Here is a 27,946-nt window from a genome sequence, read left to right as displayed (position 1 = left end):
GTGGAACTTTTGCACAACCTTTCAGTGTTGTTCTTTTGTAAAAATCTTTAAGATTATACACAAATAAATAAAATAAATAAATAAAAAATACTGATATTTATAGACACATTACGTCGCCGTCTTCCTGTTAATACCCCCCTGCACATTAATGCCCGGTGTTTACAGATGCCCATAAATATCCGAACTATGTTGGTGCCCATCAACAAACGGGCCTTCATATGCGTGGATCCATTAACGCCCGTCCTTTGATTCCCATTACTGCCCGTTGTGTACTAATACCCGGCCGGCGGCGCTCCCCCTCCAGTGTTGATAAATGCCCATCCCTGCAGTGCTGCAGCGAGCGCCCATCAAGCCTGCACTGGTGCTGCCGAGTGCGGAGCGCCCCCACCTCCCTGCACCGAGGCCTGCCCACCTCCCCCCGCCCCCTATCCATGCTCGGAGGAGTCAAACCTCCTCCCCGCGGAAAGATCAGGGAGCAGCCCCCTGCCAGGTAAGCGAGGTCTCCCCTGCTCTGCAGCCAGTGCGGTCCAGGGCTGGGGGCGGCCTACCCTGTACCCCTCCTGCGCTACCTGGAGCAGCCTCGTCATGTTATGAGCCGCTGCGTCTGCCCCCCGGAGTTGACCCGTTCTCATTGGGGTATGGGGGGGGGGAGTCCCCCCTACGAAGACGTCCACCGCCCGCCCGTGCAGATAATCTCCCTGTGGGGGCTAGCAAGGCCTTCATGATGTTAATGAGGGCGGAGTAGGGATGCCCCGGGTTACTCCTGCCCCCCTGCACCTGGCACTGCATTTATGTGTGTATTTTTCTCGTCATGGCAGTGCTGCTGGACGCGGCTTCCCTCGCAAGCCCTTCTCATGGCAATTAGCAGCAGGCGTTAGAGAGCTTATTCCGAGTCTTGGAGGCATCAGCAGTGGGGAAGGAGTGGGGACTTGCATTGTAAATAATACCATTAGTAGTATTCTGTGAATTGCTGGTAATACTCTCGTGTTCTATTAATAATTACTATAATTATTGGCGTACTTGCCTGTAATGCTGAGCAGATATTCATAATGAAAAACACATGTCCTGGCACCGCACCCTGGCTCTTGTCTCTCCCCGCTCCCCCCCCCCCCCCCCCTTAATCTATGCTATTCAAGCGCCTCTACTCCCCGCCTTTCGGCGCTTCATACCTATGCATAAGTTCGTTTTTTTGCTACCGTGTTTACAAGCATGGACTTCTTTAGAAAATAAATACAGGAGGCGGGGGCAACCATGTTTAACACTTTTTAAAAATATCGGCTTGTCCCCCTGCATATGACAGCGTTCTTCAATAATACTAGTAATACTGGCAAGTTATGGGCCTTACACACGGTGTTGTGTAAATCAGAACGTACCCCTTTTGATGTTTACCGACATCGAAACGATCTAGGCCGAGGCGGCCCTGCCAGGAATTCAGGTTGTGCAATAACCCACTGCATTGTGTTCCTAGGATTTGAATCTATGGTTTGAAGGAGGAAACGCGCGTCTGCAGCCAATGCTTTAACCCCCTGAGTTATCACGGGCAGAGGAAGCGCGCATAACTTCTCTTCATGGGGGCGTAAACACGTGGACATAGATTTTGCCAGCGGCCGTTTTGCGGGTTTGCGTCCCGGGGAACCGCACTTGAAGATTACGTATTCGAAAACAATACCATTATTCCGGCTTCCCGACTATGTCCTTAAGCGTCAACACAGCTTAAAAAAACATACAATTCTTGAGCCGTGTTCACAGTTTTGTAATGCGCCCAACATTGTCCACAGTGAAGGGCAATAGATCCAAAATGCGTAATTTTCGGATTGTGTTAAAATATTTGTATTTATTTTTGAAAGCTATACAAAAACAAGCATTTGACAACAGGTGTTGATGTAGAGCAGGCATGACGTAGAGACGTTAAGAGCTGTATGGGAACCTAGAACTTGTGCATGCTGAGGTATAAAGGAAATGCTACGTGTCCCTGGACTCAGGGTCCCGTCCATGGACTAGGGTTATGCTTTGGTGTGATGTGACTAGTTTTGTGCGCCCAATGAGGATATCAATGAGGGCTCTGTGCTCCTGTTGTACTCCCAGCAGTCCCCTCACACATGGTTTCTGCTGGGTCTAGTTGTAGGCGCTTTAGCACTGAACTTTATAGGCCCAGCAGGAAAACATAGGGATATGCCATTGGATGAATGTTTTTTGTTATTGAGTTTTATACCGCACACCTCCGCCATGTGCATGGTCTGGTCCCTGGGTGCTACAGGACCTCAAGGAAAGCAGGCTGGGATTGGTTAGCAGGGATAGGGGATAAATGCAGGACAGCATTCCTGTTGCGTTGGTGCGTGTAGTACAGGAGAAACGTAGGCTCTACTTGCAGGTAGGCTTGTAGATGGGAACGCATGTTTGTGTGTATATCACGTTGTTTGTAGTGCACAGTCCCTGATAAGTTCAAATGAGATGAAAATGCATTTTATTTTGTATTCAAACATGTATTTTATTGCTGTTGTCCAATTGTGTACATACATAGACACATTGCTTTTTTCAATTGGCAAGCCTGGCATTTATAAGTCACAAGAGAACCTCGCGACATGTTTCACTGCACCATGGCAACTTCTTCAGGAGAGTTTCAAGCAGTGTGTATCGGGTACCCGGGGGGGGGGGGGGACACGGGGGGCGGAGTCCACTCACCTTATTTAGAGGTGAGTGGTTTGTAGGGTGTAGGGTGGACACGTCACCACTGCACTATATAACCTGATGAAAAATAACAAACAACTAAAGGTGAAATATCCTATTTCGATACTGCAAGTCCCAGGGAAACATTTGTTTTTGTTCTTGGAGTTTAAAACATGCACACCTTTTAATGTTTTCAAAAACACTATTAGAAGACAATATCCTGTCTTGATTTTGTGTGTCTATTGATTTTATGAAAGGCAAATGCCATTCGTCCTGCGCAATTTGGGTGGTTATGCAAAGCCAATTTAATGAAATGTGCAACGTCACATCCCATTGCGTTTGTTGATGAGTCACCCCACTTACATTTTTAGGACTTGCCCCCCGTATCTTGACATCATAAGAGGTTGTGTGTATAGGTTCCAATATTATAAAGGTTGCTAATATAAGCGAAAAACTCCAGTGTTTCCAAGAAAGTGGTTGACTTGACCCCTGGTATCTTGACATCATAAGAGGTTGTGTGTATAGGTTCCAATATTATAAAGGTTGCTAATATAAGCGAAAAACTCCAGTGTTTACAAGAAAGTGGTTCTCGCTTCATCAGAATTCCAAGAAGCCAGTCCTTAGCAAATAAAGGGAAACCAACTCCAGTAATGTGACTTTTCAGGCTCCAACTGCAGCCAAAAGTTTCAAGGTCCACCCCAATAACGCGGTATTAAATGGAAATATTGAAAGTACTAATACCATACTTTATTAGAGTGAGTTTTCTGTGCAAAATTTCAAAAGACCAAGGGACACCCTTCGCGTCGAAGGTTATGGAAGATATAAATAAAACCTTTGCGCATCAGTATTCTGGCCTCAAACTAATGAACCAGTCTGAAGGTTTAACAAAACCCTAAAGTTTATCTTTTAAGAAAAGCTGTAGTTTTGTTTTGTAAATGTTTATTCAAATTCATTCATTTAACATATATACACTGAAACATCACGTTGGGCATAACATCTTAGACACAAATATTAATGATAAAAAATAAAGATACTAGAACAATACATTTAAAATACACATAGGGAATTAATGGGCAGAATTAATCATCAACATCATAAACTTTAGTACTTAATGCAAAATATTATCCCTGATTCTCATTGCGGCTCTCAAAAAGTAACACAACCTCCAACAAACAGTAATGTGTTGAGCGATCATAACAAAAAAGTATGCATGACGACAGGTCTTAACATTAAAATTATGCAAAGGAGAATGATTTAGCATTTCCTAGATAAGTAGTACCTCTGCATAAAACCAATAAATACATGGACTGGGCAGACCAGGAAAACTTCAGCGCAAAACAGGCTGAATTCTTAAAAAAAATATCAAGAGACATGAGGCTCGTATGATCCCTAGGGAGGAACCACCGGGAAAAAGCACAGGGGAAGCAGAACCCTTTATACAAACAAAATGCTGCCTTTGGACCTTCCGGGTAGGAGATCAGGTCCTTGTCTCGTTACCACCTAGTGACAACAAACTACTTGCCCAATTATTGTTCTGTTTTGTTTTGTCCCTGGTCTATGTTCCACTTTGTTCACGCCCTCATAAACGGGCTCCCCGCTTGATCTCATCTCCGTGCTACTTTATAGGCACCTAGCTGTTAATTTCTGATCGAAATACACATCTCTGTTTATGAAATGAATAAAAATATATATAAAAAAGAAATGCATAGTCAGTAAAAGATTACAGAAGTTATGGGAAATTTGAATCGTCCGATCCATCAGCCAGATGGTCGGAAATTAGATCAAATTTAAAATGGAGCCCTCCTAAAAAATTGGAAACAAACGTAACAAGATACGTAATTCCTCAAGGATAAAACTAGCCAGGTAGAACATTTGTGATTCGCCCATTACACCCAAAGTTCCCACTGACCTGGCAGATCTACAAGGTAAGGAATGGTGAGTAATTGAAACAAATGTCTTCATGACTTCCATGAGTTCTTTAAAGAATAAGCAGGAATAGACAACTTCCCAAACCACTGGATAAAACACCTCCTGGGAAGATAGGGAGACAGAGACATTCCTAAAACTTGCAGAGCAGTTATCCATGATGAAGTAAAAAAATGCTGAAGAGAGAAGTCATCGGGAAATCTTTTACTCAGTGGGTTTCCCATTTCGTCTTGGTCCTTAAACGCAATAGTGCCTGGCACTTTTGCGTAGACTTTAGGAAGGTGAATTCCATATCCAGGTTTGATGCATACCTCATGCCCGCATTGATGACTGATTAAACGACTTGAGCAGTCTAGATACCTTACCAATTTGGATCTCACCAAAGTATATCAGCAGGTGGCATGGAGCGCCAGCCACATTTCTAAGCCTTATGGTCCATCTACGATAGTAACATCAAGAGTATGGCAACAGAGGTCCCTAAATGAGGTGATCATCTATAGTTCCACCTCAGAAGACCACTTGAAACATCCAAGACTGGTTTGGTCTATCGTTGGATGTGACAGTCTTATGCGAAACCCATTCCAAGTGGTTCCATGTGTTAATATACCTGCAAAAATATCGCCATACAAGAATGTTGCTGTTTTTTTTGCGGCAATATTAACCAATGGAACCTGCGGTGGACACCCCTGCAAACCCCATATTTTTTTAAAGGGAGCTGGGGGGACACCCGCAACCCCCGCCCCCATTTACCCCATAAATTATCTGCATAAATAATGTCACCTGTGCTGTTTTCTGGCGACCATATATATGGCGACATTATTTATAGGGATAGTATTACTAGATACCTTCCAAGTGTGCACTTATAACAACAGCTGCACAGTACCTGGGTTATCATGGTGAGAATGGAGTAAATAAACCACACCACACGTCACCATGGTCCAATCTATACTCACCGTACTGGAGAAGAAAAAGGAAGTGCCATCATTTTTTGACACAATAAACCTTTCCTGGCAGTTCCCTCAATTCTCCTCCCAGACTAGTCTACTAAACAATATGCTCTCCAGTAAGAAGGCAAACATCTCAAGATGGAATAAGTTGGCTGTAAAATCATTTCACAATCTTAAAGGAGCAGTATGTATGCACAAGTGCTCATCACTCCAGAACTCAGTCCACCCTTTGCATTACAGCCTGTTGCATTAAGGTTGGGGTTAGGAGCCACCCTACCCAAAACTCGAGATGGATGAATGAAACTTGTATTGTACATCAGCAGAAAGCTCTTCCCTCAAGAGACTCAATATTCTGCAATTGAACAACAATGTCAAGTCATGTTATGAGCCATGGAGGCTCAGGAGTATTAGCTATGTAGAAGACTCTATGTTTGATTGACAGACCATGGCCCCTTGGTTTGGCTCTCCTGTCATAAGAACACTAATGCATGGGTACGATGATGGTTCCAGGCAATCCAACACTCAATGTTTAAGTCCAACATCGGAGAGGCAGCACACATTTGAAGGCAGAGTTTCTATGTTACTTACACATTCACTTTGGGAGCAAAGAGCAAATGTGGAAGTTTGGGGTGGATATGTGGTGAACTGCCCTCTGAGCCCATGAACCATCGACAGCGAGCGGCACAACAGGAGATTCTAAAGGGTGCAGAGCAAGGTGGTGTCCATTATCCGAAAGAGGTGGAGTCCCACGCAAGCCCGAACCCTGCGAGCTGTGGAAGATCGGAGGTGGAACCAAAGAGGCAGAAACCTGGCCCGTGTCTGAAACAGAAGCGGTGACACAGACCAAGAGACAACGCCATCCTGAGCATCATTGAGATGCAAAGCCACCTGATGGAGCTCTACTGGAGGCTACAGAGCGAACGATCAGGGTCTTAAACACATCCTGGATGCAATGTGGGTAGAAAGGTGTCCACAGTAGCCGCGATGTGCCGAGATGTGCCGAGAATGAGTCAGAGAGACAGAAGCCACTGCAGTGAAGAGTGAACCCATGAAGACAATCTGCAGTGAGTGGGAGAACTACTAAGAGGCTCAGGGTAGGAGGCTAGGATGCCTGGCCAGGAGCACCTATGGGGGAAGCAGTGATGAGATGGAAAGAGAGGAGAGAGGAAGACATCCTGTCCAGACACTGAGAAGGGGTGCTACGGGGAGGCAGCCCAGGTGAAGAATCCCAACCATGGCATTGCAGCAAGGGATCAACAGACCACTCCAAGCCAAAGTATTGGTTCACTTTATTTATTGCACACAAGACAAAACAAAGGATTAGGCAAATAGTTCAGCTTCTGTTGGGATTGTGATCTTCAGTGCTCCCCTCGCTAAACAAATCTGCCTACCCAGCAGCAGAGTCAGTCACAGACTCTGGGGTTTGGAGTCCCCCTACATTTTTCTTCACACTGTGTAGAGTCTTCTATGTCTTGGGCTGGACTTGCCAGTATGCTGCATTGGTCCACCAGGGCCTGTGGAGTAAGTGGCACCACCACTGGTGCCTTGGGCCATCTTGGTGTTGAACTGCTTTACTGGTGTTTGATCCCTATTTTTAACACACTTCTCTTCCCCTGTTTGCAGTGCAGGCCTGGCCCAGCTGGTTCTTCCAGCCCTTGAGCTGCAGCCTGGCCCCTCTCCAACACCGGATGATTTCAGTTGAAACTATGGCGCCTTTTCTCACTAATCTCACTTTGGCACCTTTCCTTTCCTCTCCCTTCTTCTCTACTCCACTCCCCCTTCTCGTTTTTTTGTCACACTCTCTCATTTCTTCAGCTTCCTCTCTTCTGTCCCCCATCCTACTATCTGCCCTCCTGCCATTCAACCATGCAACTTTCCATCCCTCCCAATATCCCCTTCACTTGTCCTTCTTTCTATGCCTCTCTCTCTCTCTCTCTCTCTCTCTCTCTCTCTCTCTCATGTTGGTCTCTTCTTTCTCCTCACCATTCTCCTCCTTAACCTCCTCCACTATGCCATTCTCCCTTTACCTCCTTGCGCAATGTGTCCATCTTCCCCTCCTCCTTCCGTCTTTCTCACTCTTGCTTTTCCTGTTCTAGCCTTCTCCCTCTCCTCGAGTATCTACCCTCACCTCTGCACTTCTCTCTCGTCTGCCACTCTTATCCTTTACACCTCTGCACTTTTATGCCACCTCCATTCATCTCTCTTTCACCTCCACTCTTTTCTCCTCTCCTTTCCATTTGCTTGTTTCTCTGCCACTTCCACTCTTCTTTCCACCTCTGCTCCTCTTTCGCCCCCTGCCGCTTGTCTCTCTCCCACTCCTCATTCTCCCACCTCCACTCTTCACTTTCGCTCCTCTGCAGTCCTCTCGCCATCCTCCACCTTTGCTTCGCTTTCTCTTCTCCTGCTAACCGCACTTCACTGCTCCAAACTCCTCCTCGCTCGCCCTACTCCTGACCAGGAGCGTAGGAGACCGATAAAATTTGGGGGGGGACAGGGGACACCTTGGGGACTTTGCTTTTTTAATTTATTTATTGTGTTTAAGTCAAAGAACTCGACTTTTCACAAAGTTAAAATAGCAGTGCGTATTAAATTACATATATCATCACTGCATAAAACAAGAGAAAAGAAGAAAAGAAAACAGAAGAAAATTAAGAAAAAGAAAAGCAGTTCAGAGTATAAAATTCTTCAAGTTGGCGTCTCACTTCACAAGGCTCAGTTCACGTAAAAATGTTACCACTTCCCAGGTCAAAAGGCTTTTCCAGTCAAAACAAAATGCCACAAGCACAGCTCGCTAACAATATGAACTCAAGGGCAGAACCGCTAGATAAAGGAATACACCACAGAGAGAGTGATAATGATCAAAGCCCTGCGGGAGGGCCTTTCATTATAAGTATTCTTAGCAGGGAGTGGGGCATAAGGACTGCCTCCCACATTCACCTGCGCAACAGGAACTTCCTTGTGTGAGAAAACTAAGCCAACTCCCTTGTCTCCAAAAACTAGCCATTCTCTAATTAAAAAGAATACGTGCATTGATGCTACCAACAAAAGGTAACTGTCAAGTTTTAATCGCGCGCTGCACACACCAAAGAAATGGATATAAAAGTACTAATCATTGGGCCCGAAGTGAGATTGGAGTCCGACCTTCCGCCACCATTCCCCTAGGCGGCCCCTTAAGACCATTCCCTTGGACGTACTACCATGAGACCACCCCCCAAAACAAATGTTAAACTTGGTACCCTTGCCTTGCATATACAACACCACACACAGCCAGGGTGCAGACTCACTTTAACTGGTCTGTGGGTGTATATATATATATTGATGGAACTAGTACTAGTGACCCGTTCGCGTGCACATTGGCTAGATTAGTTTGTTAGTTTGTTAGTTCCAGAACCTAGATGCCCTTAAAACGCCAAGTGTGTCATTTAATACAGGAGGGGACACTGGCAGTCTTCTGCCCCCTCCAGGTGCTGTTTCTCAGGCTGGTTTCTGTACTAACAGGAGCTTCTTACAGAAACAAACACAGGTCATGGTCACGTGGGGTTGGGCATGAAACCTGCGGCAGGCTGACAGCAGCCCCATCAGACATGCAGTTTATTACCGAAGCATTAAAAATGTGCTGTTAAGCAAACTCTAACCAGGTTTTTGTCACGACCGGGACCTTGCACCTGCAAACGACTGGATTGTTGAGAGCTGCCGTTTAAGATGTACAGTTAGGTACTCCCCAAAATCTGAGAATATATTTCCCAATCTTCAAGGTTCGGTGGCTAAACCGTCAGGACCAACTTGGGCCAGAGGGAGGGGGCGAGTGCCCAGAGCAAATAAACCCGACCGTTAAAGACTCTTAGGGCTGAGAGAGGACTGCCCTCAATCATACTCAGATGCAGCCTTAAGCAAATAAACACTCAGCCTTGCCCAGATGGCAGACTTTACACGTTAGAGCTGGTCCCTGCTAGGAGAGCGAGGCCTGGAGAGTTCGCAACGAGCATGTGCCCACCTCTGGAAGGATGGGACGGGAGGGCTGATGATGGGTTAGTCACACCCTCCATGGGCAGCAGGGCAGAGTCAGGCGCATGCCAGGCTTATCTGGGAGAGAATCGGGTTCTAAAGGTGGGTAGGTTTTACCTGAACCCTACTCCAACAGCACTCCGGACACTGTGCGTGCAACAAAGCATGAAAGAACATCTGCCGCGTTGGCAGAAAACAACAGAAAGACTGACGCCAGAGCCCCGCATTTATAAGACAGAACGAGCCAGAGTCCAGATAGCCTCCCCTGCTGTGTTTACCGTAAACTCATGAACGGTTTACGAGTTACCCGATTACAGAAACCAGAATTAGACTTCACTTTAAGTCAATCACTTACCTTAGGTACATAGATAGACGTAGTGGCTGAGGAGGTTGACTCAAGTTGCTGTCGGAGTCTCACTCTGTCTCTCGTCCTTGATCAGCACGAGCACGCGTTGCTGCCTGGCTTCTCCTTTATTCTGAAAAAAGGAAGGCTCAGGCTCAGGCTGCGCAGGGGCACATGCTGTTTGTACCCCGGCCTGGGCACGCATGAGTGAGAAGCAGAAGTACTTACTTATAACTTGTACTTTTGCTGTTGCACACACTCCTGTATCAAGTGGATGATCCGTACGATCCATACGCTCCGTGCCTGAAGATCGTCTATCTGTTCTCCCTTGTCCCCACCCCTTGCACTGGTATAATCTGCAGAATCGCAGTCAGACCTATTTGCAGTATCTCAAACTGTTAAATGTATTTTACGCACTTACTCTGCCTGTGCAGACTATTATCGTCTCAGAATTTCAAGGGCTCAGAGCGACTGTTGTTTTTTCCCCATGTTCCCACCCTCCTTGAGTGCTTTGAAACACTTGCCTGTGTGTAGGCGCTTTATACCATACCAAGTAAAACAGGGATTTGCATGCCATTCTGCCTGCAAATCCCCATTCGTAAACAGTGATTTGCGGGCAGAATGGCACGCATATCCCCATTTTACACGCAAATAATTCCATGAATCAGGGAGTTCATTGTGTTAACTAGCACACTAACAGTGATTTTAATTACAATCTGATGGTGCAATGTTTAAAACTGGTGTAATTTGTTGGTGTCATAGGGTTGTTGAATGCCATTCATCGACCACCCACCATATGCCCCATTTTTGTCAGTGTAGCAGTGGCACACTGAAGAGCATATATGTAACTAATCAAAGGAGCATCCTCTGAGAGGCTCTGAGAGGCATATGCATGGCTTTCTGCAACATGTGAACTTCATTTATATTAAAGTTATTCATTGTTACATTTAATTCAACCAGAGGGGCAGAAAATGCTGTAAAAAGAGTGATAACATCATTCCACATTCATATGCAGTTAAGTTAACCTGGTCCTAAAATATATTTGAACATAGCAAAATAACGAAATAATACTACACCCGGGAAGAACAAAACACACCATGTCTTAAAAGAAAATGCAATTCTCAAAAATAACATTTAAACCCCTGATGAAAGGACAACAGGTTGTCTGATAAACCGAGTTCCAAATGCGCAGGCGCGGGGCACGCATGAGTGAGCAGCAGAAGTACTTAGTTGTAACTTGTACTTTTGCTGTTTTGCATGCACGCTGCCAGCTGCAGTCTGCAGACAGTGCAGGCTGCCTGCAGACTTATTTTTACACGCTGCAAGCCTACAGCAGAGACACTATTTTAGGGGGGATAAATGCCATTATATTTGTCCCCCTCATGTCCTACACCCATGCTCCTGACTCCCACACTATTTGTCCGCTCTGATCCGCATCTATCCCTGCACCGGGTCGAGCTTTGTATCTTCAATTGCACAAGTGAGGTAAGGTCGACTGCCCTGTGAGTGTGCTGGGTGATTGGCTGGTGCTCACCTGGAGTACAAATGTGGACAGCATTAGCAATTGGTTAGTGGTACACGCTTGGCTAACAGACATAACACAACATTCAGCTGCCATCTTTGATACTTTTCCCATGTGCCAGTGTTACTGTTGTGTCTAGGGCCTGAAGCATTCTGCTTTCTACTAACCCACACAGCCCAAGGACGCGGCTAACTCCCGGTGGGTGCAAGGAAGCTCTCTGGACCACAGGGTGAGCCCTGCTTCCGAGCAACTGTCTTTGAGCAAATCGGGGCTCACTATTGCAAAAACTGTTAACGCCGATGGAAGCGGCTCTGCAAACTCCATTTACTGTGGTTGTGTTCCTGTCTTGTGGGCAATGACCTATCTTATCTTTAGGAAAACCCACTAGGCTATGGATGTACTGGGAACCATGGGGGTACTCCATATACCCCGCTTTGGGGCATGCATCAGAGTGCGGGTATCAGTCCCAGACTGCCAGGGTCACCTCAGACCCATCCATCAGCCCCTAGCTGGGACTTTGTCAGAATGCATATAGTCAGGAAACATTGTATTGTGGGAATTGAAGTCTGCATTCCAAAATCATGAGTCTGAGGAAGAGGCTAAAGAAAGATAAGTGAAATTAAATGGCTGGAATTGAAGTCTAAATTCCCAAATCCCTCAAAGAAGCCAAGGAGGAATATCAAAATCAAGAAATATGTTCATTGTGAGAACAGAAGTTCAAGTTCACAGAGCCATCTGAGAAAGACACTGAGTGTAACAAGATTGCATGCTGGGAATTGAAGTTAAAGTTCCAAGAAAAAAACAGAGAAGGAGATCACGAGGAAAAGCATAATCTGTTGGCAATTGATGTCCGAGTCCCCTGAAAAAACCGCCAAAAGTGTTTGTGAGGAAGTCCAAGTGTCCAGGGAGCAGGAGATGATGAGGAGAAACACTGCCTGCTAGGAACTGAAGTACAAGTTCCTAGAATATGCTAAAAATGAGACCTTGAGAAGACTCAGAACAAGTAGTTGGGAAGTGAAAAACAAGTTTCAAGGCCAACTGGAGAAAGAGACTAATAGGTGTGTTACCACAGACCACACAAACGTGCGAAACTCAAGACCACCTTACATAGAGTGTATTCAATTTAAAAAACATAAACTTTAATGCGTTATCAACATCCTCTTTTCAAAAACTGCTACACTTGGAACAAAGGCAAATGTTGTGGTATTACTGTCAACAAAACAGTGAGCTGTCACCTGCTGTAAATATTCCAGCTATGTATACATCGCCCTATCGGAGAACCCTTTTTTACAATGCCAGAAATCTTTCCCATATGGCAGGGCAAGTGCACTGTTGTTCTATGAGTGAAGTACCTGTTGTTTGGTCGGTCCAACCCAATTCTCAGTCCATTGTTATGTTAGGTACACTTGTAGCACGCACATACACCAGAGGGCCTCTTGGCACGAGGAAGTACACAGCAAGCCTTAATCAAGCAAAAAAAAAGGAGCTCAGCAGAAAAGAATGGTCTTGAGTAGGCGACGGAAGGTTAAATGATTCTCAGTGGACTTAAGTTTAATAGGGAGATTGTTCCACAGCTTTCCAGCCACCACAGAGAAGGCCCAACCGCCTACTCTCTGAAGGTGAAATCTTGAAACCACAACCAAACAGTTGCTACTAGAGTGGAGAGTCCGATTGGGAATCTAGGGCTGGAACTTCTTCTGAAGAAATTCGGGTCCAACCTGATAGACCGCCCGATGAACAATGCATAAGGACTTAAAGGTGATCCACTGCTGCACTGGAAGCCAATGCAGATGGCGCAATACCGGGCTGATATGCGCGCCATACGGGGTAGCAGTAGACACCCAAGCGGCTAGATTCTGGAGCAGTTGCAGGCGGCGGATCAAACCAGCCGGCTGAGCCAGAAAAATGGCATTCATGAAAAATAGAAGTAAAGAAATAGGACGAAAATTCCACAAAATAGAGGCATCCAGAGAAGGTTTCTTGAGTAGAGGCACCACAATGGCTTGTTTCAATTCGGCCGGGATAAATCATTCTGCTGCTTGCCCCATTCAAATGGGAGCTTACCGATCCACATTATAAAATGGATTATTAGCTTCAATCAATTGGAGAAAGCAGGCTAAGGACCTTTAGTACAGTAGGCCGTTGTATCATAGTTTAGTTGCATACCCGGAGAAAGCTTGTGTCCTTGTTTTTCTATTGTGGCCTTCTGCTCTTGCATTAGGGACTGGTTGCCAGTTTTTCTCTGGAGGTCAGAGAAGCAGGCTTGCTGTAGAGGACGTCAGGGTTACTGGTCTGTAGGGCTTTGTAGATGGTGCAAACTGTTTTGATCTTGATGCCTTGTGCACCATGAGAGCAAGGGGGCACGTTTAGAGCTCACCGGATCAGCAAATTTGGTCATATTCCCTATGACTGGTGATCAGGTGTGCAGCAGTTTGGAAAGCGGCCTTCAGAAACATTAGCACAGAGTCCAGGACTTTGTAAAGCAGACTTTTTTCCCACTGCCAATGTAGGAGAGAAATGGGGCCTTGAGCTATCGTCGAGACGATGGAAGGTGGGTGGAAGAGTTTTATTTTGTGTTGGGGCCGATTCAGCAGGTACCCTGCGGGTTGTGAATTTTTGGTTACATGCTCCTAGAATAAGAGTTTACTGTTGACATAAAGGTCAGGAGACTTGAGAGTGTTGGGTTAGCGTGGAGCGGGTGCTCTCCAGGTTCATGTCGGATAACCTGTCCTATATTTGGATTTCTTGGGATCCGCCATGTAGGAATACAACTTTTGTGGAGTTTAGTTGAAGCTATAAAGAGCATATACAGGATTGGATTTTGTATTTGGTTTATTGAACATCTGGGATGTCATTTTTCACAAAATCGATGTACATAGACACTCCTTGTGTAGGGTACCTTTACAGTAGGAGGGGGGCTGTCTGATTGAAAGTAGATGGCAAACGCAAACATGGGAATTCTTTTTAAAAATGTTTACTTTTTTTATAACATCAATTGGTTTACATTAAAACCTTAAATGCACACAAAAGGAAAACACCACATTTAAATAAAATAATCATTTCCACGTCTATAAAGAAAAACTTAAATTTTTAAAACTCAAGTTCCAAGGCCCGGGTAATAACCCCAATACAATTCAAGTTAATATCCTACTAAATTAAGATGGCAAAAATTTCCCTCAAAAAGTTCAATAGAGCCAAAGTCAGGGATAATTTCCTTCCCCATCTTAAAGTTTTCCATCACTCTTCCAGTGATCTAGTCTTAAATTCCTCGAAGAATTTGCCCAACCATTTGGCTCTCATCTCTGCCAGTAACACAACCCTCATTACTAGGTGGTTCAGAGTCTCCAGCCCATTACCACAAATTCGACAGGATAGAATTTGATCGTCCTGGCCTTTTTCCTTCTTTCAGTAACTTCCCTTGTCGGGTAAAGGTTAAATCGGAATCTTAAGAAGTTTTGCCTTTCTACCTTGGAAGGGATTTTCTCCAGATATGGTGGAACCGTGCCTCTAGTGTAGAACTTGTCGAGCCCCTGGGCTGCAATTTTGTAGGACCTCAACTTGTCCTTAGTCGAGATCCAATCCCAGTCCAGGAGCTTGGTCTTTACCCTAGTTGGATTTTCCATTAATAGTGTTTCTGATTGTGCAATGTGTTTCAAAATGCACAAGCATGTTTCCTGCCACCCAGTCAGGGCAGGCACCAATTTGCTTGTTATTGCTATAGTATTGAATCCACTTCTGTCTGGCGGGTCAATACATTTTCTGTATAGAGCCAATGACTTCCATACCATAGCAATGTACAGTGATGTTAAGCCCTGTTCTTTCCTTATATATTCAATTGGTAATATCTTTGGAAGCCGCAGGACCCTCTTCCAAAAGAGTCCTTGCAAGATGGGCCAAACTTTTGGATTGATGAAAAAGTTCTCCTCTGCAGCATAGGTCAAAATCAGGGAGACTTTCAATTTGTAAAAGTCTATTAGTGGTAGACAGGAAAATGAGCAATAATGATGGTTAATTAGCAAGGCTTGTGACGCTAAAGTTTTAACTTTGCTTCTTTGTCTGGTCACTCGTGGTCCATCGTTGATACTGTCGTTTAATGTGATCCCTAGGTATACCATGGATCGGACTACTGGAACTCGTTCCCCATTTAGGAACCACTTAAATTTCTTGCTCTTATTGACTCGTGTGCTTGCTCCCAAAATTAACATTTTGGATTTCATTGGGTTTATCCTGAGGGCATTTTCCTGTACATATGACTCTAGTGCCACCAACTGCCTCTGCAGGCCTATTTCGGTTTGGTCCAAAAGTAGCAGGTCGTCTGCAAATAACAGACGACCCACTGCTGTCCCCGCAATCTTAGGCGGGAAGCTTCTTGTTCTTTCAAAAGCTTCGAACATGTCTGAAATGAATAAACAGAAAACCGCCGGTGCCAGACGGCAACCCTGTTTCAGGCCATTTTGTGATGTAATACTGTCTGACAGGGTTCCGTTTCTGTCCAATCTAATTTTCAGTGTGGTATCATTATGTAGGGCCTGCAGGGGTCTTCTAAGATCATCTGGACACCCCCATTTACTCAGTCTGTTCCACAGTAGTCTGCGATCCACTGATTTGAACGCCTGTTCTAGATCAATTGATGCAATGTGTATAGCTTTGTAGTTTTTCTGCTTTACCATGCATTTTAGTATGTTAATAATTAAAACATTCAGAGCATTGCCAATACCTTTTCGGAAGCCCGCCTGCCACGGATCCTGGTGATTTGAGGCCCAACTCCAAGCATTCAATTGTCTAAAGATTAGAGCCGCAAATATTTTTCCCACCACATCAAGAAGGGCGATAGGTCTGTAATTACCAGGATCCGACCTATCACCCCTCTTAAAAATGGGGACGACTATGGATTTAGTCCAAGAGACTGGGATCTTCTTTACCTTCTTAATGACGTCAAACAATTTTAACATGAATGATGCCCATTTATCAGGATCTTTTTTTAATAATATTGTTAGTGAGGCCATCTGGCCCGGCCGCCCTTGAGGCATTGGAGTTCCTTGTAAGATCCAGTATATCCTGTTTGTCGAACTTAAGATCCCATGCTTCCTTTGACGTAAAATGAGTTTTTGTCGGGCTAACAATACTAGCCAAATACAATTTCCGGTAGTGTTCCTCCCATGCTCGAGATGACACCAGATTTACAATTCTCGAGTCCACAGGTGCACTCAGATCGTTTATGAGTTTCTAGATTCCTGATATGTTTTTGTTTGTAACCAGGCTTAACATCTTTTCACTGTCCTGTTGACGGTTTGATATTTGTGCTGTCTCAGCCAGTTCTTAAAGGTGTTTTTTGTCTTTTTAAGTATGGCTAAATTACATGGTGTTAGATTTTTTAACCCGCCTGCTTGCCCTAATAACAATTCTTTTTTTGCCTGCAATTTGATCATCAAAGGCGTGCCTATGTTTGATGGCAGTGTCCTTTCCTTTTTTGGCTTTATCACAAAAGGCCATAAGTACGTCCGGATATTTGAAAATAGCTGGTCTTTTGCCTAAAACCTCTGTGTCTAACGACATAAGTGAATTTATCAGAGTTGATGCGTCTCTTCTCGTTATTCGTAGCCGGTTTCCCCCTGATGTCAATTCATAATGGTGATCTTGTTGGTGGCGTTCCGGCGCTTTAGCGTTTCTGTCCCATTCTTCACTTTCCAATTCAAGAAGGTTGTGGTCGCTCGAGTCCGTGGGTACCACTTCCACGGACCTGAGTTTCCCCAGCAGGCCTTCAGTAACAAAGATGTAGTCCAGCATACTGTCTTGCATTCCTCGCTTCCAAGTTTTGGCCGGAGTTTTGTCACCACATAAGCTGACGTTTACCATGAAGATTTCTCTCGCAAGCAACTCTTTTTTAAGGTCGAATCCTCTTTTTGTGTTTTCTGTGGGGTACAGTGGCAAGTCCTCCATTTTATTACCTTTTTTGTTGAAGCACTCCATATTGAAATCCCCACAGAGAAGCACCTCTAGGTTTACCCAGAGTATCCTAGCGTCGTCAATGGCCCTTAGTAGATCATTTCTGATGTTTAAATCGGGCCTGATCCTCGATCTCCAGTAAATATTGCAAATCAGCAACCTCCAATGGGATGAAGCTCCCAACTCCTTTGTTGATGTTATGACTGTTGTAAATTGTATCCATGGGCATATGTTGACAGAAGAAAGCACCACCAGGCCACTTGATCATTTATTCCCGTTAGAAAGCCTGCCATGGGTCTACCTTTGGATCCTTTTAGGGCTGGGTTTATATGTATTTCGTAGCCTTCCAGGAGTGGAGTCTCTCGTAACCATGTATCTTGGAGGCAGATGAAATCGGATTTAGACATGTCAAAGGCCGTTTTCCCAAACAGGTGCGAGAAACCCCTCGTATTCCAACTTACAATAAACTTCCTTTTTGGAGAGATTCTCGAAATCTCCTGCTGGCATTATGATTTTGCAGCCAATGATCCCACCAACCAGCTCCAATCATCGCAGCTTCCCACTGTTCCTTCTTCAGTTTTTTTCCAGAGGACCGATCTCTTGCCTCCATGCACACCAATTTGTATTCCTTCCTTGTCCTTTTTGTTACCAGTCGCTTGGTGTCCTTGTTGTCTCACGGGAACAAACGGTTGTTCTCGTCTTTCTTTTGCCTCTCCTCCTAAGGACGAGGCTCCTTGGGTGTTATGGTCCATATCGAGATCCCTTAAGGAGAACCCATGTAGGTTTAATTTAGATCCCTCTTTCGTGAGTAGACTCTTTATTTTCCATGACCCCATATGCAATATAACACTGTCTTGTCATACCTCACTGTGAAATTCATTCAGATCAATGTCCTTAGAGCTTATATGAGAAAGTGATTCAACACAGTGCAGCAATCTCATAACGTTAGCCCGATTCATAATGAGATTATCTTCATGGCCCAAGTTTCTTTATAGTAGCATTCTAAATTTGCCCTTAGTCGTTGCTCTAGTTGGCCGATTTTCATCGTGAGGCCTTTTTCCCCCAGATTTAAAGTCCATGGAGGATTTGTCTGCCCAAGAGACCGTTCTTCTAATGTCCCTTTCTGAAACCTCTCTATAGATTGTGTCTGGGCTTTAGACTTCGACGGTTCTTTTGTACACCAACTCTTTTCTCTTACGTTCCCAAGTCATAAAGTCCTTGAGTCCAGGGGAGGAGGAAGTTCATTCTTCAGTCTCTGGATTTGGGGCAGACCTTTCAGTGGTCGAATGTGCTCTTGATTTCTGAGTAAAGTTCTTTGTCTTTCCATCGCAGGGTAAAACCGAGTCTTCCACAACCAAGGCTTTCTTAACAATCGGTTTTACCCCGAGCCCAATTGGCTTCGGGATGTCCCTTATGGGCCTCAACTTATTTAGCGAGACGTTGTCTTGGAAACTTACATCTAACTCAGAGAATCCACTTTCTTCTTCGCCATTTTCTGAGTCCCTTCCCTCTGAGTAGACGGATAAGTTCATCAACGGATTTTCGGAGCTTTCATGTGACGTTTCCTCTTCAAAGTCCTCTTCACACACTACAAGGAGCTCTAATCCAAGTTGCGTTGAGGCAGCACTCTGTTTCATGGAATTTCTTTAAATTACCGGCTTATCTGGACGTAGTAGGTTCCGTGGTAAGGCTGCTCTAGTTACTTTCGCAACTAGAGAAGAACCCTTCAGAGAGGACCTGTTAGTATTGACTTTGCATTTTTTAATTGTACTGCCGGTATTAGCATATGTTCGGGACCCACTTTTGTTCACCACTAAGTTCTCACAGGGGGACTTTACTTGACCTCCCTGTGGCTTCTTAAACATATCATAGATTTTAGTTTTATTTGGCGGTCCAGCCCCGGTCACCTTACTTAACAGGCCCAGAACGCGTTGGTTTTTTTGCCTCCACGACCGAAGAACTTACATCCTTTGTGTTTGTTGCGACCAACTCCACAGACCCCGTAAACTCTTCGTCCTGGCTGAATCGCTCAGTCGAGGTTGATTTATCCTTTTGAGTTGGATTCTTAGCACTGTCAGCTGAACCAACATCTGATTGGGCTTGCCTGGGGATAGTTGGAGTAACTGGACCTTCTACCGCTACCAATGTCACCCCTACTCCTACTGTTTGGGAGTGGCAACTTAGCCTATCTGATCTCCTTTTTTCGTTCTCCCTGATGATGGGATCCAAAATGCTCTTCAAAATTTGAGTAATCTGATCTGTATTTTTGTCTAAATTGGTTTGTAGAGCAGTGATGAATCCTTCTACAAAGACCATTTTGGAGTACAGCATAGCAATAGTGGTTGTGTGGTCACGCAGTTGATCATTCTGTGACTCAATTAGTTTCATAAAAGGAGCCATGGTGATTACAAATGCTGATATCAATTTTGGGTCGATAGCAGACACCATTTTAGACTGTTCTTCCACCTGCGTGGCGGCCAGGTCCATTAAAAGATCGTCATCGGAGGGTGATTGTGTCCTTCGTTGGCGTTTACTTGGAAAGGTTGCCTGCTATAAATGTGCCCCTAGGGGAACCCTAGGTGAGGGCCCCATACGTCGATGGATTTTAGAGTTAGGACAGGGTGCCTAACCACCATTTAATGACCAGTCATTAGTCTCCATCCCCCCTTTTGGTGACAGCTGGAGAAAGGGGGGGATAGAGAACTTGTGTGTTCAGGATAACCCTGTGCCGTTAAGTACTTTGTTTACTTTTATCCGTTGTACGTCCTGAAAGACATCTTGCAAATTATTTCCAACTACAGACGTGATCCCAGAGGGCTTCCAACCCTGATTTACTTTGTAGTTGTAGGGAACCTTGTCTTTTTTACAATGACCCAAACCGAAGAGAAAGGGATCGGCTAACGGTGTATTAACCTCTCTCATTATGTCCTTCTCCTCCCCTTTGTTAGCTTCGGACTCCTTCGGTACTACAAAAGATATACCCCTTTGACATGGTGAGAGGTTGGGCCCAATATTGTTGTCTAATAGGGGAGACCCTCCACTCACCTTTCTCGGTCCACCCCAATGTCCACCTCTCCCAGGGCGGGCCTGCTCAAATGAGGGCTGGTAGTGCCAGAGGATGCAATGTTTTGCAAAATGTTCTCGTGCGACAGCGTAGTGTGTGCAATGTTTACCTCTGGGTAGAGCTCACAGAAGGGCTCCATTTAGGTGCACTCACCAGTTGTACTCTACTTAAAATTACACTGTTTCCTCAGAGTGTATCCCGTGATGTTTGGTTACAGGCTGTCTTCCATGCCAACAGCCTAGTTACAAAATCCAGGGGTGGTAATAAACAATCCTTGTGACTCCACACAGTAGAATTGTTAACAATCCCGAGAATCTTATGTCGGCAAGTAGATTTACCTTATCTGCCTTGGTGCCTTGATGCCGTAGACTGCCGAAGACTACACCTAGCCGCACTTCGCATTGCTTCGCGAATGCAGCTGGGTTAAGAGCAGTAGAGAGACAGTAGGAAGGCGGAGCACCGCTCAGCGCGCGTTCCCTTAAAGCAGCAGGCTCGCTTTGCTTATCCAGAGCCTGCTGCCGTTCAACAAACAAACAAACAAACTTCGCCATGGGAAATGTACACCACAATATATGGGCTATCTGAAGCCCTAAGTGAAATAACTTTGAGTAAAGATACATATCATCTAAAAACAAAAACAAATATCATTTCTGATGTAAGAACATCTTCAGTGCAATTATCAAGATTTAAAATTGGTACCTAAAGGTCAATCAAAATATATACAATTTCAAACATTACTCACATTTCTGAAGGTTTTTTGTGCCTTGGTGAAAGCAATTGTAATTTTAATTTTTTTCGAAAGATTATTTATCGCTTTAACAATGCGTGGCTTGACTGATGTTGTCCTTTCTTCCCGCAAAAATCCTTTCTGGTAATCATTCCCACAGTATTGCAGAGTATGCCGATTTCCACAGTAACGCAATGCCTGCCAATTTCCGCAGTAATGGAAAAATGCTCAAATATGTAAAAGATTTGCCCATGTCCTCTGGCACTCACCACCTTTCAACCCCCCTCACCCATTTTCCTGGGCCATGCAGTGCTGGTAATGCCTTTTGGAGCACCAGGGCCTTCTAGTCCTTGTCCTACCACTTCTCTGTGTGTGGTTTCTGTATGTGTGCTGCCTCTGAGGTCCAGCCTGGACCTGTGGTAGTGCATCTCTTCATTTTTCCTTTTGGTGAACATCACCCATGGGATACCTTATGGCACCCATGGGTTAAGGTACACCTTTGTACTCCTTATGTCTGTTTGTGGGCACCTGTGTGTTGCCCACAGAGCAGGGTATGGACTGGTAGTAGCTAGAGGCTGATTTGGCAGTGACTCTGAATGTCCTCCATTTATGGGACACCCAGGCCCTGCCATAGGAATCAATGGATTGCTGAACAAAGGCAAGATGGCCACGGTAGCCTCTTGGTTTCTATTGCCTTTACACCCTGTTTCCCAAAGTCCTGCGAAGCCCCAACTCTGTCCCTTCTCCCTGACTGGCTGTTGGATGGAAGACCATGTATGGCTCTAGGGCTACCTCCTGTCAGACTGACTAAAGCCTTCCCAGGGACTGTGTGTTGTGGGTACACCCTTGTGGTGGGACCTGTATAAATGGAGTCTGAAGTCAACTCACATTCTGTTTTGTGGGTGTTTGGTTTTGATGTGTGTGACAAAATGTCCGGTCCAGCCCTGACTGAAAATGGAGTGAATGCAGTGTAGTGTTCTGAAAGGTGGAGTGCTTACTCCAATCCACATTCTGTGTTGTGGGTGTCTCGGTGGAGTGAATTTTTATTTTGAAATTTGTTTATTGGCATTTAGTTCGGGTTACAAAACAACACCATCAGCGGATGCATCTGTCAATATCAAATGAGCAAATTTCCACATAGTACAGCCGCATCTTAAACAGAAACTACAAACAACAAATTAACTTTAACCGTCTCCTTAGTCGTCTTGAACAATGTTCTGCTGGTCTCCGACAGGGTGGATGTTTGGGTTATGGGGGGGGGGCAAAACCAGTTCAGGAGCCTTCTTGGGCCGTGGTGGTTTAGTTCCAAGTAACTTAGTTGGCCGCATGGATCTGCTATTCGCCCTGGCGAGTTATTCAAGGAGGTTTGTCGTCTGGAGAGTGGAACAGTTTTACCATGGTGTCTTTCCATGCAGTTAGTGCCATGCTCGAGTCTTCGGAAGATCTGGCTATGCTATCCTCCCAGGCCCTTGTTTCGGCGTTCGCCCATTTCTCAAGTTCTTTATGCCATACCGTGAAGATCGGACCTGTGGGCTTTTTCCATGACATGGCCATAGTTCTTTTTGCCAATATGCACACTAAGTCCATCAGTTTAACTGAGTGCTTGAATTTAGCTAGTCTGGGGTAGGTTCCCAAAAGGCATTCTTGCGGAGTCCATGTGTACCTGGTCAGACCCGCCTTTTCACACGTGTGCTTTATTTTTGACCAGAGGGTCTGAGTTTTGGTGCAGTTCCAGAGCATATGGATCAGGTTTGCATTATCCGACCCGCACCAGGTGCAGTTCGGTTGTGTAGAATTGTTGAATATAGCCAATTTGCTTGGGGTTAGGTAGGTGCGGTATAATACATTTATCTGGATCAGTCGAAATCTGTGGTTTCTAGAGACCTCCCTAGGGAACGCCAGTGCCCTATCCCATTCCTTATCTGACATCTCCAGTCCCATGTCCGTTTCCCACTTAGACCTAAGTACTGCACTCCGGGGGTTAGGAGTGTCGATTAGGTGACCGTATATTTGGGACACCACCCTCCCGCCTTCTCCGAGATTGTATAGTAGTGTTATGAAGGGGTCCATTTCCGGTTCCTCTGGCCAGGTTACCCATTTTATTCGTGCTATTTTTCGAATCTTCTGGTACCAAAGGTATTGGCCAGAGGGGATACCATCTTCCGCTTGCAACATGGGGAATTCCCGGAAGGTTCCCTCAGCGTATAGATCTCCCCAAGTGTATACCCCTTTCCTTTCCCAAAGTCTGATATTATGCAGATCGGTATCGGCCTTGTCCTGCCCCGAGATTAATGGCATTTCCGGGGAGTATGGCTGCTTTAGTTGCATGACCGACTCGGTTCTATGCCAAATTTTCCTACCCAGGGTCACCAAAAAGGGTGCATTGCGTAGCAGGTTTTGGGGGGCCCAAATCAGTTCTTTCAGTCTTACCGGAGATATCATGTCCTGTAGCAGGGGAGTTTCAGACGTGATCTCGTCTGCTAGCCATTTAGTTACAAAGCCCAGCTGGGCAGCAAGGTAATATTTCTCTAGATTCGGTAGTTGAATTCCCCCTTGCTTGTATGGTAGAACCAATGTGGATAGGGCAACCCGGTGTCTACCACTTCCCCATAAAAAGTCCCGGATTATTGCATCAAGTAATAGAAAGAAGGGTTTAGTGATGTAGAAGTGCACATTTTGGAACCCGTATAAGAATCTAGGAAGAACAATCATTTTAACTATAGAGGCCCTACCCATCATTGATAGAGGTAGCTTAGCCCAGAAACCCATGGATTTACGTAGTCCCGGGAGTGCAGCCCTCGTGTTACATTCATGCATTAGCTCTGGGGTGTGCATTATCTGGATCCCGAGGTAACGGAATGAAGTGGTTTGCCAATTTATGCCTACCGAAGGAAGTTCTTCAGCAGACCGACCCTTTAGTCCCGCTAGCGGAAACAGGCAGGACTTGGTTTTGCTGAATTGTATGCCCGAGACCTTCGCATAATTATCTAGGACTTCCAGCATTGTTGGCACATTAAGAAGAGGGTTGTTGACATATATAAGCACATCATCGGCATATAAAGAAACAATGTGGTCTACCCCGCCTATCCTTATGCCTGCGTCAAAAAACTGCCTTCTAAAGTAAATAGCTATGGGCTCCAGACCTAAGATATAAAGCATGGGTGAGAGAGGGCAGCCCTGCCTAGTTCCCCTACAGATGTCCCAGGCCTCTGACACATATCTCCCAGATTTTAGTCGTGCTCTCGGTTTATTATACAGGATCTTAATCCACCTAATGAACCCCTGGCCAAAGCCGAATCCTTCCAGTACTGCCACCAGCCACTCCCAATAAATAGAATCGAATGCCTTAATGGCGTCTAAGGACAGTAGTGCATAACATTCCTGGCTTGTGTCGGTTTGAGCTATTATGTGCTGGAGCCTGCGCAGATTCATGGTCGTGTTACGACCAGGCACAAAGCCGTTCTGGTCCGTATGTATTATGTCTCCAATTACTCCGGATAGCCTCTTAGCTAGAATTGATGTAAGTATTTTAACGTCATAATTAAGCATAGCAAGGGGGCGGTAAGAGTCGCACCTATCTGCGGGTTTATTAGGCTTGAGCATTGGGATGACCAGAGTTTCCCTCATGCTGTCCGGTAGGGTCCCCCTTTCATAAGATTCCAAGAAGACTTCATGTAATAGCGGTGTTAAGGAGGGTTCATATGCCTTGTAAAATTCCGGAGGCAGCCCATCGCTGCCCGGGGCTTTACATGTAGCCAGGGATCTAATTGCCTCAGTTATGTCCTCGGGTGTGATGTCCATGTCTAAGGTCTCAGATTGTGTGGGAGTTAGTTTAGGCAGGCCGATCTCATCAAGAGTATCTAGTATTTGGTCTTGGGGGACTCGATCAGTGTGAGAGTATAATTGCATGTAGAAACTCGTAAAAGTATCATTAACACCCTGTTGAGTGTTGTGAGTTTCATCAAATTCATCCCGCAGTGTGGTGGTTATGTGTCTGGGGTGTTCTTTCTTGCAGAGCCAAGCTAGTAACCGGCCAGGTTTGTCTGCTTCTGCGTGTGCTTTGTTTGTTCTAGCGACAAAGTCAAATTTAGCTAATCTGCTCCATGCTTCAGCGCAATTCTCTCTAAGCGTACTAAGTTCTTCTTCCCTCTTCGGGGTGTCTGTGGGGGCAGCTTCCAGATTCACTATTTCTTGTTCCTTCCTGCTTAATTCGCTGCGCAATAGTTTCCTGATGCCACCCGCCTTGGCAATGACTTCTCCTCGCGTTACTACTTTTAGGGCATCCCATAGAGTACTGACGTGGTCTACGCTCCCAGTATTTTCTGATATGAAATTGTCTATGGACTCATGTAGCTCCTCTTTAAATGCCAGATCTTTCAGGGCTTCCACCGGCATTCTCCACATGGGGATGGGAGGTTTTGGGCCAATGTGATTCCATTCCATTAGGAGTGGAGAATGGTCTGAGATGGTCCTTCCCAGATATTGCGCATCCCCTATCTGAGGTAAGTGCTCTCTACCCACAAAGAAATAATCTAATCTAGTATGAAGGGCATGTGGAGACGAGAAGTACGAATAACCTCTTTCCTCTGGGTGTATTTCCCGCCAAACATCTGCCAGATCTAGTTCATCAGTCATAGCTTTCAGGGACGTGGTGGCAGTGGAGGGCCCCCTTGTTGGAGGCCAGGACCTATCCAGCGTTGGGTTGTGGACACAATTGAAATCACCCCCCCATATAAAGAAGCCATTCCTATATTGTAGCATTTTGGTACTCAGCTCCCTCAAGTGCGTAGGGATATTGTGATTGGGGAAGTACGAATTCACAATACATATTTCCATCTGCTCAAAGGTCCCCCATATTACCACATATCTGCCTTCTGGGTCTTTTTCCATCTTGGTGAGTCGGAACGGTACCTGGGGGTTGATCCAGGTGTAAACCCCTCTTGCAAATCTGGAGTAGGAGGCCCCAAAGCCCTGTCCCACCCAATGTTCCCTGATCTTCGCCTCTGACTCGGCAGTGCAGTGCGTCTCTTGTAGCAGAGCTATATCCACTTTTTTCCTATGCAGGTAGGATTTAATCCTATTTCTGCGGAGATAGGTGCCCAGGCCCCGCACATTCCATGTCATTATCCTGAATTGACCAGCCATAATGGTTTCAGAAGGGGTCCGGGGTCAATCCACCACTCATAGGGGCCATCTGTTAACTTGGCTGAGTCCCCACGAAGTTCCCCTAGCTGTAGGTTCAAACCCATCAAGTCCTCTATTTCCACCCTCTCATCCCTTATCCTCATATTGACGTTCGGAGACTTACCAACTTTCTCAACTTTCATCTCAAAGGATGTGTTAACCAAAGGGAACAACAAATAACTGCCCCCAGCAGTTGTTTCAAACTCACAACGCTCGGGGGCTCCCGAGCCTCCGGGGCCTCTCCAGGCCTTTCGGTACGGGTGGTGTGTAGGCATTCGGCCAACACTGTATTGGGTGGGGCGGGTCGCTGGTGTTCCTGCACTTGGGCCCTCGTGCTCCTGCCCAATTAAGACTTCTGTTCGTTGCAGCGTTAATTCAGGCTCCACAGACAATGTCGTGATTGCTTAGTGTCGTGATCCTTTTCTCAGGCAGTTCCAATCGTTCCTTTATCGCTTGTTTCCTTTTTCAAGTTTTTCCGTGTCATCGGCGAGGTTGTTGTGTTCAAGCCACATATTTGCAGCCGCCGGAGTTTCAAGGAAGATTGCCTTCCCTTTGTACAGTATTTTGAGTCTGGCTGGGTACAGCAGCATATACTTCAGATTGAGTTCCCGTAATTTAGCTTTTATCGGTACGAAGGAGTTCCGCGCTCGTTGCACCGTGGGGGTGTAATCAGGGTATATGACTATTAGAGAATCGTTCCTTCTGATCTCTCCGCCTTCTCTTGAGAACCGCAATATTACCTCTCTATCTCGGAAGTTTAAGATTTTAGCTATTATTGGGCGTGGGTGTGAACCAGGTGGCGGCCTTTTCTGGAGAGACCTGTGGGCCCGTTCCACAGAGAATCCCTGGGTGAGATTGCCTGCTCCAATTTCCTGAAGTAGCAGCGATTCGATGAACTCAGTGGGGTTCAGGCCCTCCATGTCTTCCGGAATCCCGAGAATTCGAACATTATTGCGGCGGGCACGTCCCTCCGCGTCCTCGGAGCGAGATTCCAGTCTAGCCACTATTGATTCCAGTTCTTGGACTTTCGCCTTCAGTTCACACGTGTCCTCACTGGTTTCTTGTAGGGAGGCTTCAGTTTTGGTCACCCTTTCCGTCAGGTTGCGGGCATCTTGCCTCATTAGCTGTATGTCTGACCTGATTTCTCCTATCTTATCTTCCATGGAAGTTCGTAGGGCCGCAATAGCCTGCAGGATTTGAGTGTCTCGGGGGTCTGCCACCAGAGTGGGTGTCTCTGTTGGGGGAGTGATCTCCTGCGTTGGTTGCTGCCTTTGCAAAGTCGTTGTGAAGGCGTCCATCGTCACAGTTTTTGATCTGTTCTTCGGAGGCGACATGGCCCGGTTTGGGGGAGCCAGACTTGTATTCCACGCTATGAGCTTTATCCTGTGACCAGAGGTTTGTTTCGGGTGGCCCTTGTTCGGGCGGAATATGGTTTCAGGTCCAGTGCGGATCCAATATCTAACCCGCCGGGCTTTATGAGCTGTGTTTGGCCTCTAGTTTTCGTATTTTGTGCCTCCGGCAGGCGGGGTGGGAGCCCTACCTCTTGGGCACACGTGTGATTATTCAATTCTCCCCAACCGTTAGATGCCTCCGGCGGTCCCGTCTGTTCTTTTGC

At 45.7% G+C, this 27,946-nt stretch overlaps 1 protein-coding gene across 1 annotated transcript in view; it reads left to right on the top strand.

Moving 5' to 3' along the window:
* Nucleotides 1-292: 292 nt before the first annotated feature.
* TMEM25 (transmembrane protein 25) overlaps nt 293-27,946 on the top strand; it is a 142,016-nt gene continuing 114,362 nt past the window's right edge. The window contains exon 1 of the mRNA XM_069614431.1: nt 293-490. The gene's annotated coding sequence lies outside the window, so the exon portion shown is untranslated. The remainder of the gene's footprint in view (nt 491-27,946) is intronic.

Source organism: Ambystoma mexicanum, chromosome 9 (assembly GCF_040938575.1).
Source record: "Ambystoma mexicanum isolate Mex_15411 chromosome 9, UKY_AmexF1_1, whole genome shotgun sequence".
In the NCBI taxonomy this organism is placed as follows: Eukaryota; Metazoa; Chordata; class Amphibia; order Caudata; family Ambystomatidae; genus Ambystoma; species Ambystoma mexicanum.
The sequence above is the reverse complement of the archived record's forward strand: the minus strand, read 5'-3'. Positions and strand labels throughout refer to the sequence as shown.